Source organism: Martes martes (assembly GCF_963455335.1).
Source record: "Martes martes genome assembly, chromosome: 9".
Taxonomy (NCBI): Eukaryota; Metazoa; Chordata; class Mammalia; order Carnivora; family Mustelidae; genus Martes; species Martes martes.
The window spans coordinates 126062420-126079683 of record NC_137896.1 but is presented as its reverse complement, the minus strand read 5'-3'; positions in this window follow the sequence as shown (position 1 = coordinate 126079683).

The window sequence follows — 17264 nt, the reverse complement described above, 5'->3', positions numbered from 1 at the left end:
AACTCTCTTAAATATTCTAATGTTGTGAATATAAACTTGGAAATTGTTCAGTTTTAGATAAGACAGGTCGATTAAAAAAGTCACTCTTAAATATATAAATGTTAAAAATATCATTTTCTTGTGTATTTACATATTAGTTCTAAGTTGTCTTGGTTTAAAGATGCTTACATGCTAATTAAACAATTACATTATCCTAAGCTACTTTGGGACATACCTCTCCCAGCAATAAGTTTGTACAACAAAGATTTTGGCCCCAAAACTGATCAGATTTTTTGTTAACAACAATGTCCAGGCCTGGACTCTATTTATATCTGTAACAAGTCCTCTGTAATTTAAAGGAGCCGGTCACAGAGATTTCATTTCTTAAAAAGTATAATTGACTTAATTCTTCCAGCCATTCAAGTAAATCTTCATCTCCATGCAGGTGAGATTTTTGCATTTTTAGCTCTTAAGACATTTAAGCATCTTCTATTCTAATTAAAAAGATTTTCAAGCTTGACCCATTTTAATTATTTTTATTTTTTCTTCTTAATTTTCAGCATCAAAACTTTCTGGACATTAAAATTATTTTTGATTGAATTTTAAGTTATCTTTCCTAACTTTGTCTGACTAGCAACTCCAGATTTCAAGATCATTGCCTAGGGTGTTGGATACAGACCAGGTAAGTGACAGGAACCAGCCAGGTGGACATATGAATATCCATCTTTATTACTGGAGAAGCTGCACTGAAGAACCAAGCCTGAATCGGCAACCATCCTTCCTCCTAAATGCCTTCCCCACCTAATTCCCATCCAAGACCACATGGGACCACCTGGGTCTGCCCTAACTATGACATAAGTTAGGGTTTCATATTTTCAAGAGCAGAAAAGAGAGAAAGACCACAAATGAATGGGTATTGCTTTTAAATATTAACTACACCCAGGCCAGAGACATGGCATCCTCCAAAAATGTGCATGCTCCTCCAGAAAGGCCAAGAATTTTACTCTAGATAAGAATTCCATTGATAGGGGCGCCTGGGTGGCTCAGTGGGGTTAAGCCTCTGCCTTTGGCTCAGGTCATGATGTCAGGGTCCTGGGATCGAGCCCCGCATGGGGCTCTCTGCTCAGCAGGGACCCTGCTTCCCCCTCTCTCTCTGCCTGCCTCTCTGCCTACTTGTGATCTCTCTCTCTGTCAAATAAATAAATAAAATCTTTGAGAAAAAAAAAAAAAAAGAAAGAATTCCATTGATAGAAACACAGTGACAGGGCATTGGGGTCCCTCTAAAATTCTGAGCCCTACATAGGAAAAATATTTTTTAAACTGCTTTGAAAACAAGATGGTTCCATTTAATTGTAGATTACATTGATTACTGTGTCTAAGGGGCTATAAATGCTGGAACAGTCAGAATTATTCAGGATGAGGGACATCTGGGTGGCTGTCGGTTAAGTGTCCAACTCTTGATTTCTGCTCAGGTCGTGATCTCAGGATCTTGAGAATGAGCCCTGTTTTGGGCTTGTGCTGAGCATGGAGCCTGCTTAACATCCTCTCTCTCCCTCTTCTTCTGCCCTGACCCACCCACCCCCCAAAGGAAAAAAAAATAATTATTCAGGGTGACATCTTCACTCACAAAGGAATATTTACTGTTCCCTATGCCTTGAATGACAATTTTAATATATTGTGATGGACAAAATAGGGTAGGAGAGATAGATAATGTTGAATGGATGGGGAAGCCTGTATCGACCAAGGAAGAATTCACTGAAAGTTTAAGCAAGCAGACATTTCTTTGGGCAATTAGAATTGCAATCCAGGAAATACAGATTCAGGTAGAAACCTGACTCTGTTCCAAGGAAGACAATGATAGGGCAAAGTTAGAAGGGCCAAATGTCATGAGTGTCAGTCTCATTTAGGTCCTCTAAGTAAAACAGAGATTGAAACTAGGTTAGCTGGGATTGGTTGGGAAAATATGCAAATCATGGATTTAAAATTCGTCAAATCCAGTGGCTCCTTTCTTTGAAGCAAAGAATGCAAAGAATTTAGGTATCTTGGTGAGGAAGGAGTTAAGTCTAGGCTGGGGGCTTGTAGTTGGCAAAAAAGTTCATAGTTCCTCTGACAAAGACTTGTATGAATTCCTCCTCCCTGGCAGCCTCCTGACCCTCTTGCAGAAAAGACTCTAGCTAGACTTGTTCGCTTCATTTTGAAATCTCCTTTTACAACTATTTAGCGCAATAATAACAAATAGGAGGTATTTGGATTATCCACAACCTTTCTGCTCCAAAAGTGTGGCTAACTGAGAGTCAACTGTGGAAATTTTTATTCAGTTATGTTTTTTAATCGCCAGGATTGCCATAAATCAGTGGGAAGCCTGGCTCATGCTCCTCATCTGACTCACCATTAACTGTATAGGCTTGATGGACCTTTAGGGAATTGAGTGAGTGCGGTTTCCTTTAAGATTCCACATCTCAAATCCTTTGTAAATGGTCTGCATTTTAACTCTGTGACAAGTCTATAGCTGGCCCCTGCCTTGTCCTTATCTCCTTGAAGGGAAAGGTGGGAAGCTGTCCTCCAACTCTATCTTGTCACACACCTGACTGTACCCCTAGTGAGGGGCTGGAGATAGGATAGGATAAGAACAGCACTATCTCCTTATAATCTCTGGTCCAAGCCACCAGCCTCTTTTCCCCAGACAATTACAATAGCCTCCTGATGTGTCTCCCTTTTCCCACTCAAGCTTCTTATAGTCAATTTCCCACTCAGAATCCAGAATAATTGTTTTAGAATATAAGTTGGAATATGTCACTTATCTCCCAAATCCCTCCAAATCTTTCCCCAGATTTCAAAATCCTTATTCAATTCACTTCATAAACCCAATGTGATCTGGTTCCTGGGCAGCTCTCCACTGTCCTCACCCACTCTTCTCTTTACTTACTTTACCCAGCCACGCCCACCTCATTGACTGTTTCTAGAGCATGATGAACTTTCTTTGTATTGGCTGTTCTCTCTTGTCCCAGAGGTCAATTCATTATGGCACTTCAGTCCCTTCATCAAAAAGACCCACTCTTATCGGATGCATCGTTCCCCTGCGACAAATTCATGTGTTGAAGTCCTAACTCCCAGGACCTCTAATGTGACTGTACTTGAGAAGGGGTCTTTCAAGAGGTGATTAAGTTAAAATGAAGCTGTTAGACTGGGTCTTAATTTGATTGGACCAATTCCCTTATAAAAAGAGGAAATTGTGGATGAAGAGACACCAGGGATGTGCACACATAGAGAAAAGACCATGGGAGGACACAGTGAGAAAGTAGCCATCTACAAGCCAAGGAAAGACGTCAGGGAAGAAATCATCCCCATAGCCCCTTGACCTTGGGCTTCCAGTCTCCAGAACTGTGAGAAACAAATTTCTGTTGTTCAAGCCTCTCATTGTGTGGTATTTTGTTACCCAGGCTGAGCAGACTAATACATCCACCCTGACCATTCAATCAATAAGAGCATGCCTCCATTCCCTTGACCTAAATTTAGTTTCCTTCATAGTCCTTCTTCTGTGACACTGGAGTGCATATTTATGTTCCTTTCTATTTTTGTTTTGTCCCCCTACTTCAATGTAAACTTCATGAAGACAGGGACTTTAGCATACTCATTGCCCAGCACAGTGCCTGGCCCAGAACAGATGCTCGATAAATAGTTATTAATAAATAAATGGGTGGGATAGGTTGCTCAGTTTTCTTATCCCCCTGGTCTTTTGCCACCTATCTCTATTCCATCTCTGTGATGTCTTCCTTGACTCCTAGAGACTTCCTGATTTTCTGGATACCTCCTATCCCACTGAGAATGTTGATGTTGGACCCATCCTTCTGTTATCTGATGGCTCATTGCCTCTTGACTGCTTGGTGATGCTGTTGGGTCTTGTGTTTACTCTTTTCCTCCAGCAAAAGCAGGTTTGCCTGGAAAGGAGTTTTGCACTTGGTCTTAAGTGCTATGTGTCTCTATAATTGCGGCTAAAGTGTATAACTTCAGCCATTCTCCTGGCACTTGGATTGCACAGTCTGCCCATTCCTTATCCTGCTGAGAGAGACTGAGACGAGGTTTCTCAGACAAATGCAGCTAATGTTTGTCCAGCCCAGCAGACACTCGGCACAAAAGAAAGCGCTAATCAATAACTTTGACTCGCTCTGCTGCAAACTTTCAATTTTGATGCTCTAAAGACTGTGTTCATTGTAATGGCTAAGTGGTGATGCTACACTCAGAATGGGGTCCATCTGCATGGCTTGCCAGATTAAGAAAATATGGATGACTGGGTTATTTTCTGTAATGGAAGCATGGGCGGGGGCCAAGAATTTGTGCAAAGTCTCCAAACCAGCATTCAAAGCCTTCCCCAAATTGCTTCTATGCCTCATCTCTCATTGTTCAATGTGAAGCTCTGTTCTACTCCCAATAGAATGTTTACAGCTTCCTGGGCGGGCCTTTGACATTCCCATCTCTGGCAGATGCCTTTTCATCTCTGGTTCCTTTCTCCCTGGTTATGAGATAAGCAGTTGAGTAAGAACAGATATTACCTTTGCTTTCATGATAGACTGAACTCTCCCATCCCTCATTTTTTAAAAATTTATTTATTTGACAGAGATTACAAGTAAGGAGAGAGGCAGGCAGAGAGAGAGGAAGGGAAGCAGGCTCCCTGCTGAGCAGAGAGCCCCATGTGGGGCTTGATCCCAGGACCCTGAGATCATGACCTGAGCTGAAGGCAGAGGCTTTAACCCACTGAGCCACCCAGGCGCCCCCCTCATTTTTATCTATAAGCTGCTACCCATCCTTCAAGGTCATCCTCCATTAATAAGTAAATGAGTAGTCGGTATGTGCCAGATTTTTAATATTAATATTTAATATCAATAGTATGTGCCTTAGTTTTTTATATTGGGAACCTATTTGATTCTTACAATGATGTTATGATACAGGTACATATATTATCTACAGGTTATGGATGAGGGAATAGAAACAGAGATGCCATTTCCACTTCTGCAAGAGACCTCTCCTGATCTTGCCTATATGTTCCAAATGCTTCTTCATTGAACTTCAGAAGCACACATTTCTTTGTTACTAGCTCATTTGATCCTGTAGGGTAGTTCTATGTATACTTTTCTGATTCTGATTCTGGCTTATGAACTACTTAAAAACATATACTATCTCTTAATAATCCTTTTATTCATCATAATACTTCTTGCTAGACACAAGTGCTTAAGAATTGATTCTGGAATTGGTTTGGATTGACCGTGGGGACCTGGAAGCTCTCAGTTTGCTGTTCAGTGTGCCCACAGGACCCAGACCTTGATGCACAGGTGGAGCTCCAATTTAATTCCAACCAAGTTCTTTGGCTATGGTTTTGGAGGCGTATGTGCCTTGGCCCAGCACCACAGCTCTTTCTGAAGAACAGACACAGACAGCTGCTCAGGTGTCATTGTCCCTCTTTGGTGATGGAGGACACTTTGGATGGTTTCAGAAATGCAGTAGAGATCGAACTCATTTGGGAAGACTGGGCTCTTCCCATCTGCTGGGCTCTGGGCTGGAGGTGTTAAATACATCTATTATTTTATTTTGTCCTTCTGTCTAAGTCAGCAGGGAATAACCAGAGCTCTATCCTTTAACAGGTCTAGCCCTCCTCTCTAGGAAGCTTCTACTTTTGGCTCTTGCCCTGCTCCCTTCCATGGCCCATAAGTGTGCCATTCACAGGGCATGAAGCACAGATGGCCCTGTGTGACATTTCACTTTCTGTAGGTTTGCACATTTCATCTCTTGGATATGTTGGAAAACTCCTAGAGACCAGAGGTGGAGCTTATACTTCCTTTGAGTCCCATGGCTAGCTGTGGAGCTTGAACACACAGGTAGCTTTGTGATAGACCCACCAAACGACCACCACGTGCTTGTGGGCACTGTGCAGATCAGACAGGTACCATGGGATCAGATGATTGAACAGATCATGAAATAAGCCAGGTGTACCACAAGCATAGCTATGCTAAATGAAGAGAATTGCAGGGACATTTTTGGAGAGCCTGATATCCTACCTTAAAATTCATGATGGGAATCTTGAATCAGTTATAGAGTGAGCCTGTAGAAATGTTAGTTCACCTGCTCGTGTTGCCCAATGAATGAATTGCAGAGTCAAGGTTTGAACTCAGATTTTTTAATACTAACTCTGCTCTTCGCACTTGTGACACTTACACTTCATTCTTGAAGGGCTGTGGAATTGAAACCAGCCCTAAGCTCACAGACAGGGGTACACGATTGAGCTCTATCTTCTCTCTGTAACGGTTCTTTCCCCAGAAAACATCTGAACCAACTTCCCATTTTCTTTAGTCCTTGGCTTTTTCAATGCACAAAGCCATTTAAAATTAATTAAATTGATCCTTATCTTCAAGCTGGTCCTGGATAATGCATTTGTAGTTGCCAAAGGAGCTTCCCCAAAGGCATGTTAATGATATATTAGTTTTTCATTGTCTTTTTCTTTTGGTTCCATATCCCAGGCCTTCCATTTCCAAGAACAATAATCATGGCTTATTATCATCACATAGAAGGAAACAAAATGTTCCAACCTCCCAGAGAGATGGAATCCCCATTAGGCTCTGGTGACAATGGTATGGGCTTTTCCCTTTGTCTGACAGCGTCTCTGAGACAATGGCAGGACCTTGGTTTCTGAACACGCTGAATTCACAGTCAGAATTATGACTGTTGAGACATTACCTTCCATGGTGATCGATGGGAACCTCAGTTACTGCAAGTAGGCAAAATGAAAAGGAAATGACACATTCCGAAAAGCTCGTGAACACAATGTTATTTTGTGCTAAAGTTCCTTCATATCATGGTGCAAAACAATAAAAGCTATTGTGTGCCTTAATTTGAAACACCTCTTGATTATAAACATCCTCGGGGGTATGACGGAATTGTTTTGGTGTTCCTTGTGTCACCTGGTGTAATTCTTCCATCTGCAAAATGAGACCGGAGCCTTTAGGATCCAGGAATAAAAGATGTGATATAAAAGTGAATTAAAGTGTCAAAACACTGTGACTTGAGGACCATTCTCTCCAAATTCCAAATACTAGCAAGTCTAACATTGAAAGCCTTCCTCTGAGACATGCTGGAAGCACACACAGCACCTGGAGATGATAATACGTAAGCATAATGGAGAAGTTAGACTGGGTTGACACTGTCCATCAAGACAGCAGAGATACAAAGAACACAACCTCACTGTCCAGGCCAGTTAGCAGCTATTTCTTCTTCACCATGGAGTTGAACCCATTAAATGAAGCTGCTCCAGAATCCCAGTCCGATGGGTTTCCTAGTTCGGCTAATCACTGTGGGAACCTCTTGAACCCAACAGTGAGGCAGAGAGAAGCAGAGGTGGCTCAATGAATTCCTGCCTGAACCCAGGGGAAGCCCTTCTGCAAGGGCTGGTGGCAGAGTCTGGGTGGGAGAAGGCCAGCCCACCCTCCTGCCAACACTTCTCCTCAGTCAGCGGCTCATGCACTGGAGACGAGTCCCTGCCTATTGGGGTCTGGCCATGGGGCGGGCGTCCAGTGCAGTCTGGGTGTGGGCAATGTGGTATTATTAATTCTGGTTTGGCCATGACCCATCTGTGAGACTTCCCCAATCCCAACATGAATTTTCAGGGATGTTGGACTAGGAAATCCCCAAGGCCCTTTCCGTCACTAAAATGTGATAGTCTGACAAAATGCTCTTTTGTGAAGGCGTGAACTGTTCTTCAGTTTCATTATAGAGTCCCCCATAGTGAATGCCACTCATGGTCCACCAGGATATAAAATACATCAGAGGAAATCCACAAGGTTTCCATCCCTCCTCCTCCCTCCTGAGCTCCCTCCCCCCTTCCTTGCTCTCTGTTTATAACACTTTGATGCTCTGTTAGCTAATATGAAGTATAAAGTGTAGCTTTCTCAAACCCTATTTTTCTCTCTTCTCACTCTCAACATGTTTCCTTTTATTTGAAAAGGGAAATTGGAGCAGCTGTAGAGGGAAATCCTACAACTTCTTTTCCTCCAATCTGAAAACACATCTGCGTTTGTCCCATCCTTCCTCCTGCGTCCCTGTTGTCATAGAAGTGTCTCTCTTCCTCCTCTACTGTTCTACAGCCCTTGCTGGCAACGTGCCCTTACATCATTCTCTATTCTCTCAGGTATATTCTGAGCCTTTCCGTTTTGAATTGACCTTCCCATCAAAATTTCAACACGCTCAAGCTTTTCCCATCTTAATACAAAACAATAGTCCTTAAAAACAACCAACCAGGGGCACCTGGTTCGCTCAGTTGGTTAAGCAGCTGCCTTAGCTCAGGCCATGATCCCAGGGTCCTGAGATCGAGCTCCACGTTGGGCTCCCTGCTCAGCAAGAAGTCTGCTTCTCCCTCCCCCAATGCCTCTCTTCCTGCTCGAGTTTTCTCTCTCCTCTCAAATAAATAAATAAAATCTTTAAACAAAGAAACAAAACAACCAACCATATATCCATGAACTCACTTTGCCCGCCCATTATCACGCAATCCCTTCCTATCCACAGACACCTTCTCTAAAGAATGACCTCCCCTCATTGCTCTGCCTGCCCCTGTCATGTTCTCCCTCGCTTCTCCTGTAACCCTCATCCTACGCCAGTCTCCTTCCACTGCCGCCATTAACCCAAACCTTCTTTTGCTCAATGACTACAGACAAGTATGTCATTAAGAAGACAGCTGTCGTGGGCAGTGACTTGCACTAAATCCACACACTGACTGGGATTCTTAGGTATGTATCTCTACTCTCCTGTCGAGCAGGTGGTCCTACTCCTATTTCAGGCCTCGCTCCCAAAGCTCTAGGTTCTGTCACCTCCTTGGAGACTTCTTTCAGTGATTCTCCTCTCTCTTGGATTATTCTCATTCCATACCGTCAAGCGTTAAAAATGAACCCTCTTTAACCTTCAAAACTTTAACCTCTTTAACTGTGTTCACCAGCCTTACTGCTCGAAAGATTTCTCTATGCTCCCTCTTTCCGTGTTTTCCTTCCTAGTTGTGATACTGTGATTTATAAGAAGAAATAAGTATTTGGTCTTGGACCCAGTTCCTGGCACAGAGCTCCTCAAACCCTTGGATTTTTCTAAGTGATGAGAGGTATAAGGGTGTCTTTTGTCATGTCAATGAGGTGATTTTTGGAAAGCGCCTAAAGATGGGGGCCAGCTTCTAGTGGAGCCAAGGAGGGAAGTCCTATGTGACTTCCTGTCCTCTAAGAACCTCACCATTCACCTCTGGCTTTTTGCTGCCGGAGTCCCTTCACCTCTTCAGTGAAGATGGCTCCTCGCCGGCCTTTTCTTTCCCATGTGGCCCATATTTAGTCCACAGGACACATTTATATCCCCTCAAAAAGCAGACCATTCCCAACACAGCTGTGCTTTCCTGGATCCAATACCCAACCTAGGCAGAACTCTGATGGTTTTATCCTCTAAATACATCTCAGCTCCACTTTTCTTTCTTTCCCCCAGCCACACTCTAAGACACCACAATCTCACCTGGGACAGTGTGTTTCCAAGTCACCTCATATCTACACTTCCCTATGCCACCCTCCTCCCAACCCCCTCCTCCCAGCCCCAATCTGCTCTCCATCCTGTAGCCCTAGTTCCAGGGTATCAGAGAAAGTGAGCCGGGCAGCTTGGATGGCTGGATTGGTGAAAAGAAGCAGAGACACACTGTGTGGGTGGGGCCTTTGAGGCAAATACTGCCGGTACCCCCTTCCCAGAAATCACATGCTTCTCTCTCTCTCTTAGTGCCTGTTTGGCAAAGGGGTTTTAATTACTGTAGAGGGGCAGGCAGGATCTCAGTACCCCCAGGCAGTGATCCTGTTCCAGAATGAGAGGTGAGCCAGCATACATACCCAGAAAATGCTAGAGGTATTGGGGAATTGCTGAGTGTTGGGGCTGAAAGGCACCCAGCAGCTTGCCTGGTTCAAACAAAGGAAAAGTAGATCACATGATTCCAGTTAGCATGAAAACCATGGTCTCTTCTACTCATTTTGGTAAGTTTCTTATGTGTGGCTCTGCCTGTGCGTGGGTGTATGTGTCCTGGTTTTCAGAAGCTGTGCCTGAACCAAATGGCAGAGTGGAAGCCTTCACATCTGGGTGTGCGTTTGACTCACCTACACAACTTCCTAAGACAGATCCTGAGTCCACCACCAGGAGCTCTGATTTTGAGAATCCAGAGTGAGTTGAAGAATCTGATTTAAAAAGAAAAAATAAATTGTTATTTTAAATTGTAAAATACACACAACTTAAAATTTTCCAACTTAACTATTTTTAAGTGTGCAATTCAGTGGCATTAAGCATACTCACACCATTGTGCAAACACCACTACCATCCAACTACAGAACTCTTGTCACCTTGAACAACTGAAACTTAGTGCCCGTTACACACTAACTCCCCCTTCTACCCTCCCCCGGACTCTGGTGGCCACCATCTTACTTTCTGTCTCTAGGTATTTGGCTACTCTAGGTAGCTGGTTACTCTGGTACCTCACATAAGTGGATCCTAAGTATTTGTTCTTTGTAATTGGCTTATTTCACTCCACAGAGTCCCATAGCCTCGTCCATGCTCTACCATGTGTCAGCATTTTCCTTCTTTTTAATGCTGAATAATATTCCATTGCATGTCTATACAGCAATTTGCTTATCCATTCGCTTGATGATGGGTTCTTGGGCTACTTCTGCTCTTTTGGTTATTGTGAACAACACTGCTATGAACATGGGGGTATAAATCTCTTTGAGACTCTGCTTTCTATTATTTTTGGAATCTGCATTGTTTACCAGCTTCCCAGGTGCTTCTGGTACAGATGGTCCTCTGCCCACACTTTGAGAATATAGATGTGTGGAAAGCACGAGAAAGCTGTGGATGCAGATTCTGGCCCACACACCTACAGCTGTGTGTCCCCGGGCAATGACCTATTCAGGCATTCCTCAAAAGGTCCTCTTGGAGCTAGGACATTTAATGTTATGTCTCAAAGTGAAAATGCCAGAGCCTAAATTATAATCCAGAGGCTAAGCTCTTGAAGGTAATATTTATCAGAGTTGTAAAAAGTACATTGTTCACAGAATCAGGGTTATCTCCCCCACTAGACAAGGGAAAAGCTATTCTTTCACCCACCAAAGATGCTCTTAGCCTGTGCCAGACATAGGTAGGTAATGGCATGTATGTCTTTCATTCATCCTCACCATAACTCTGTAGGTAGGACATTTATTATTAATTCTCCCATTTTCCAGTGGGAAAGTTGAAGCTTAGAGAATTATGACTGGTATAATGTCCGTGACTGGCATCGACTATGTGACTCAGAGCACTTTCTACCGTGTTAGAACACAAATGGAATTGGAAACAATGCACCTTTGAACTTACTGCTCAGGAATCCGTGGCTGGAGAAAGGCCATGGGCTCCATCTTTGGCGAGAGTTCCTGCTCGTGAAGGCAGGAGGCAGCACTGGGCAGACCTCACTGAGGCAGAAATGAGAGCTGCTGTGAGGGCCGTAGGGGCAGGTTGGAAGCCTATGGGGCCGCCCAATGCAGAAGCTGTGAGCAAGACAGGGAGGCCAAGAGGCAGCAGCTGGACCCTACAAAAGAGAGAGGGAGCGAAGGTGTTTGGATGGGCAGGCCAATGAGTCTTGGCCAGTGTAGCTCATCAGCAGTGCTGGTGTGAAGGGATGGGGCTAATGACAGGTGAGTGCTCACTGCGTTTGACTCTATTCTGTCCTGCCCCCTCTTGTCCTGACTTCTTTCCTTTGTCCTTCCTTGAGAGAGAAGATGGAGGATGTCCGGCTCACCTGCTCCAGCCTGGAAAGTCACACCCTGTTCTGGGCCTCGGTTTCACACTGGGGACCACAAGGAAGCAGCTTCAACCCCGACTCTGCAATGGCAAGACTCCTCTTGCCTCAGCTGAAGCCTCCTTCTACCTGAGATGCCAGATCGTGAAGACCACAGGCCACTCTGAACTACGAAAAGACTTAGAAAGTGATCAAAGTCCCCAGGCTGACGATTTTAGGAAGGTCTTGGTGACTTTCATCCACCTGTGAGTAACACACGTTACTTGACAAATGAGGAGGACCCGCTCCCCCTTGTCCCCAGCAGATCCTGTGGCTAGGAAGGGGCAGGTAGAAGGATCCTGTTGGGGTGTGCAAAATTTCCTATCTGCCCAGGGTACCTTCCCTCAACATGTGTGCTTCCTAGGGGTACCAGATACAGGGGGCGCATATCCTCTGATCTGGCCCTTGGGACGGTATGTAAGGGGATTTCTGGGCTATACATAGAAATTAAATGATGAAGTCCCAAAAGTTCATTTTCGCTTTTGTTTGCTTTGCCTTTGGGGACACATCTTGAAAGAAGTTGCTGTGGCTGATGTCGAAGAGGTTACTGCCTATGTTCTTCTCTAGGATTTTGATAGATTCCTGCCCCACGTCGAGGTCTTTCAACCATTTTGAGTTTATCTTTGTGTATGGTGTAAGAGCATGGTAGAGTTTCATTCTTCTACATGTAGCTGTCTGATTTTCCCAGCACCATTTATTGAAGAGACTGTCTTTTTTTCCCATTGGATCTTTTTTCCTGCTTTGTTGAAGATTATTTGACCATAGTGTTGAGGGTCCATATCTGGGCTCTCTACTCTGTTCCACTGGTCTATGTGTCTGTTTTTGTGCCAGTACCATGCTGTCTTGGTGATCACAGCTTTGTAGTAAAGCTTGAAATCAGGCAACATGATGCCCCAAGTTTTGTTTTTCTTTTTCAACATTTCCTTAGCAATCCAGGGTCACTTCTGGTTCCATATAAATTTTAGGATTGTTTGTTCCAGCTCTTTGCGAAATGCCAGTGGAATTTTGATCAGAATGGCACTGAAAGTATAGATTGCTCTAGACAGTATAGACATTTTAACAATGTTTATTCTTCTGATCCATGAGCAAGGAATGCTCTCCCATCTTTTTGTGTCTTCAATTTCTTTCCTGAGTGTTCTGTAGTTCCTCGAGTACAGATCCTTTAACTCTTTGGTTAGGTTTATTCCCAGGTATCTTATGGCTCTTGGTGCTATAGTAAATGGAATCATTTCTCTAATTTTCCTTTCTATATTTTCATTGTTAGTATATAAGAAAGCAACTGATTTCTGCATGTTGATTTTGTATCCTGCCACATTACTGAATTGCTGTATGAGTTCTAGTAGTTTGGGGGTGGAGTCTTTTGGGTTTCCCATATAAAGTATCATGTCATCTGCAAAGAGAGAGAGTTTGACTTCTTCATTGCCAATTTGAATACCTTTTATTTCTTTTTGTTGTCTGATTGCTGTTACTAGGACTTCTAGTACTATGTTGAACAAGAGTGGCAAGAGTGGGTATCCTTGCCATGTTTCTGATCTCAAAGGGAAGGCTGTCAGCTTTTCCCCATTGAGGATGATATTCATTGTGGGTTTTTCATAGAAAGATTTTATGAAGTTGAGGAATGTTCCTTCTGTCCCTATATCTTGAATAGTTTTAATCAGGAACGGATGTGGTATCTCGTCAAATGCTTTTTCTGCATCAATAGAGAGGACCATGGGGTTCTTCTCTCTTCTCTTATTGATTTGTTCTATCATATTGATTGATTTGCGAATGTTGAACCACCCTTGCATTCCAGGGAAAAATCCCACCTGGTCATGGTGGAAAATCTTTTTAATGTACTGTTGGAACCATATTAGCTAGGATCTTGTTGAGAATCTTGGCATCCATATTCATCAGGAATATTGGTCTGAAATTTTCCTTGTTGGTGGGGTCTTTGCCTGGGGATCAAGGTAATGCTGGCTGCACAGCAAAGGAAACAGTCAACAAAACAAAGAGGCAACCCACGGAATGGGAGAACATATTCACAAATGACACTACAGAAAAAGGGCTGATATCCAAGATCTATAAAGAACTCCTCAAACTCAACACGCACAAAACAGATAATCACGTCAAAAAATGGGCAGAAGACATGAACAGACACTTCTCCAAAGAAGACATACAAATGGCTAACAGACATATGAAAAAATGTTCATCATCATTAGCCCGCAGGGAGATTCAAGTCAAAACCACATTGAGATATCACTTTATACCAGTTAGAATGGCCGAAATTAACAAGAAAGTAAACAACATGTGTTAAAAAGGATGTGGAGAAAGGGGAACCCTCTCACACTGTCAGTGGGAATGCAAGTTTGTGCAGCCACTTTGGGAAACAGTGTGGAGATTCCTTAAGAAATTAAAAATAGAGCTTCCCTCTGACCCTGCAATTGCACTGCTTGGTATTTACCCCAAAGATACAGATGTAATAAAAAGAAGAGCCATCTGTATGCCAATGTTCTTAGCAGCAATGGCCATAGTAGCCAAACTGTGGGAAGAGCCAAGATGCACTTCAACAGACAAATGGATAAAGAAATATGGTCCGTATATACAAGGGAATATTACACCTCAATCAGAAAGAATGAATACCCAACTCTTGTATCAACATGGACGGGACTGAAGGAGATTATGCTGGGTGAAATAAGTCAAGCAGAGAGAGCCAATTATCATATGGTTTCACTTACTTGTGGAGCATAAGGAATAGCACGGAGGACATTGAGAGATGGAGAGGAGAAGGGAGTTGGGGGAAATCGGAGGGGGAGACAAACCGTGAAAGACTGTGGACTCTGAGAAACAAATTGAGGGTTTTGGATGGGAGGGGGGTGGGGGGTTGGGTGAGCCTGGTGGTGGGTATTATGGAGGGCACGTATTGCATGGGGCACTGGGTGTGATGCATAAACAATGAATTTTGGAGCACTGAAAAAGAATAAAATAAAATAAAGGAAAAGAAATTAAATGATGCTTTTAAAAAATGAAGAATATACCAGGATTCAGCCTATTCACCAGATTTAGAAATTTAGCAGTTGGAGAAGCCCTCTGCTATAAATCAAATACCCCTCAGAACTCTAAAGTTAAGGACCTTTCTTCCTGAGGCTCCGCCTCCCCTACAGGTTGCTCTGACTCTTGTGACCCTTTCAGGTAGTTTCCAGAAGACTAAGGTACCAATGTGGACATGACAGTTCCTCCTGGTTCCTGCCAGCATATCTGAGGTAAGCTAGAACTCTCAGAAGACTGCACTGAACCTGGCGATAGTCCTTAGGGAGACCCACACAAACGGCGAGGTGCAAAAAACAATAGGAATCCCATAATATGGGATTTTAACCTGACCGTGGCTGGCTGGCTGATGAAGCCCCCTGCACTTGCTTATCCTCTCTCCTCTCCCCAACCACTTAGGCCAGTTTCCAGCTCTTGATCAGAAGTTGGCCTTACTCTTAGACCCCAAGAAGCCAGGAGACACAGACGTCTCCAATGTCTAGGTGTCTTCACCATTAGGGTCAAGAGAATGTTCTAGCTTTTCTGGACTTTCTCTCAGCTCTTGTCAGACATTGCAACAGTCTCAGTGAGCAACTCCTCCTTTCATGTGAGACCCCAACCCCATCCATCTAGCATGTTGCCCAGTCCCTGATACGGAGGAAAAATATCTGAACCCTGTAATGACCACAGACTCAACTTCTAACATCACTGCCCAGGGAATTGTGGCCACAGGGTCCTTCCCACACAGTGACACCACACCAGCACATTTTTGTCAGCTCAGACTAAAAATGGATTGGGCTTCCTTTACCTGCACGTATGTTTTGTCACCTCGAGAACACTAGGTGGCTAACGCGGTAAAAGAATTCTAGTGTGTGACCTATTTAGATCTGTTTAAATTGGCCTTTGCATGAGTTTTGGTTACAATGATTCTTTTATTTTTAGCAGGAATGAGAGAGGAATGCCTCCTTGCAGATGAAGGTCACACTTTCTTGCCTTCATCAGCAAGTAGGGCAGATGCAAGAACAATTAGTCGGTTCCTCAGGCAGGAGACATTCGGCGTCTGAGATTCAGATTTTCAACACAGAGCCAGTTCTCAGTTGGTCCCTGTACCTGGCCTGAGCCAGTGCGGAGGCCTTGATCTTGATGAATTCCCTTCCCATGAGGGTGCTTGTAGTTAATGCTGAACAGGAGAGTGGGGGCTGGAAAATGAACCAAGTGCAGAGTCAGTCTGGATTTTATTTCTGGATTTCTCTCCAAGTAACCTTGGGAAAAATATTCACCTCTTTGAGCCCCAGTTCTGCCATCTGTTTTTGTCTTTAATGATAGGAAAAAAAACAACAGTCTACTAAATCTCACTGCTTTGTACAAATACTTCCTACAAAATATTTTAAACTAGTTCACACTAAAGTGTTGATGACTCATCAATGCATAGTTCTTCCTGTTTTTAAAGGAATCTGAAGTATCCTGATCTTTCAGTTTCTGGAATTGTGTGCCAGCCAGGCTTAGCTCTTTATAGACTTAATCTTATTGAAGACTCAGAATAACCCCTAAAACAGTGGTTGTCAATCTTTGTGTGCATCAGAATCATCTGGAGAACTTGTAAATATAGAGAGTTGGGTTCCACCTCCAAAGGTTCTGATTCAGTAGGTGTGGGGTGGGGTTCAAGAGTTTGCATTTAGAACAAGGTCCTGATGATGCTGATGATGTGGTTAAGGACCACACTTTGAGAACCATTGCTGTGAAGTATGTGTGCTATTATCTCCATCTTGCAGATGAGGTCACTAGAATAGAGAAGAATTAAGAGCTTTGTTGGAAGTTCCCAACTGGCAGACAGAGATTTGCAGCCAGGTTTGGCAGGACCCCAGCGAACTTGACCAGAGAACTCCGTGGCCATCAAAGAGGGGACTGAAAAAGAAAAGTAGGGTCAAGAGATGAAACAAATCTTGACCTTCATAATTTTGCTGGATTCTACTGAATCCCTAATCTTCCAGGATTCATTCCCCTATGCCCCATGATCATCACGAAGCCCTTGGCTTCATTTGAGTTTTTCCAACAAAGAAAAGACATTAGGGTTTGCAGGATAAGCATTGCTCCAAAAACAAATTTTCCAGTGCCCTGAACTGAGAACTCCTGACCTTGGGAAATGATTTAAATTCTTGCCCAGCTATTTATTAACTGGACAAGTTACCCAGCTGCATTGTTCTTCACTTGCTCCATCCTTAACATGAGCACCTGTGCCATAGGTTGTTATGGGGATTAAATGAGACTAAAGACATAAAGAGAAAAAGTCAGCACATAATAAATCACATCATGATTATGGCCATGGTCACCGTCATGGGTAAGCCCAATTCCCTGTGAGGAAACAGTTTGCAGGATTGATCTGGAGAGCTGGCTGAACCCAGACTCACCCCATGGGGGGAAGGGATGA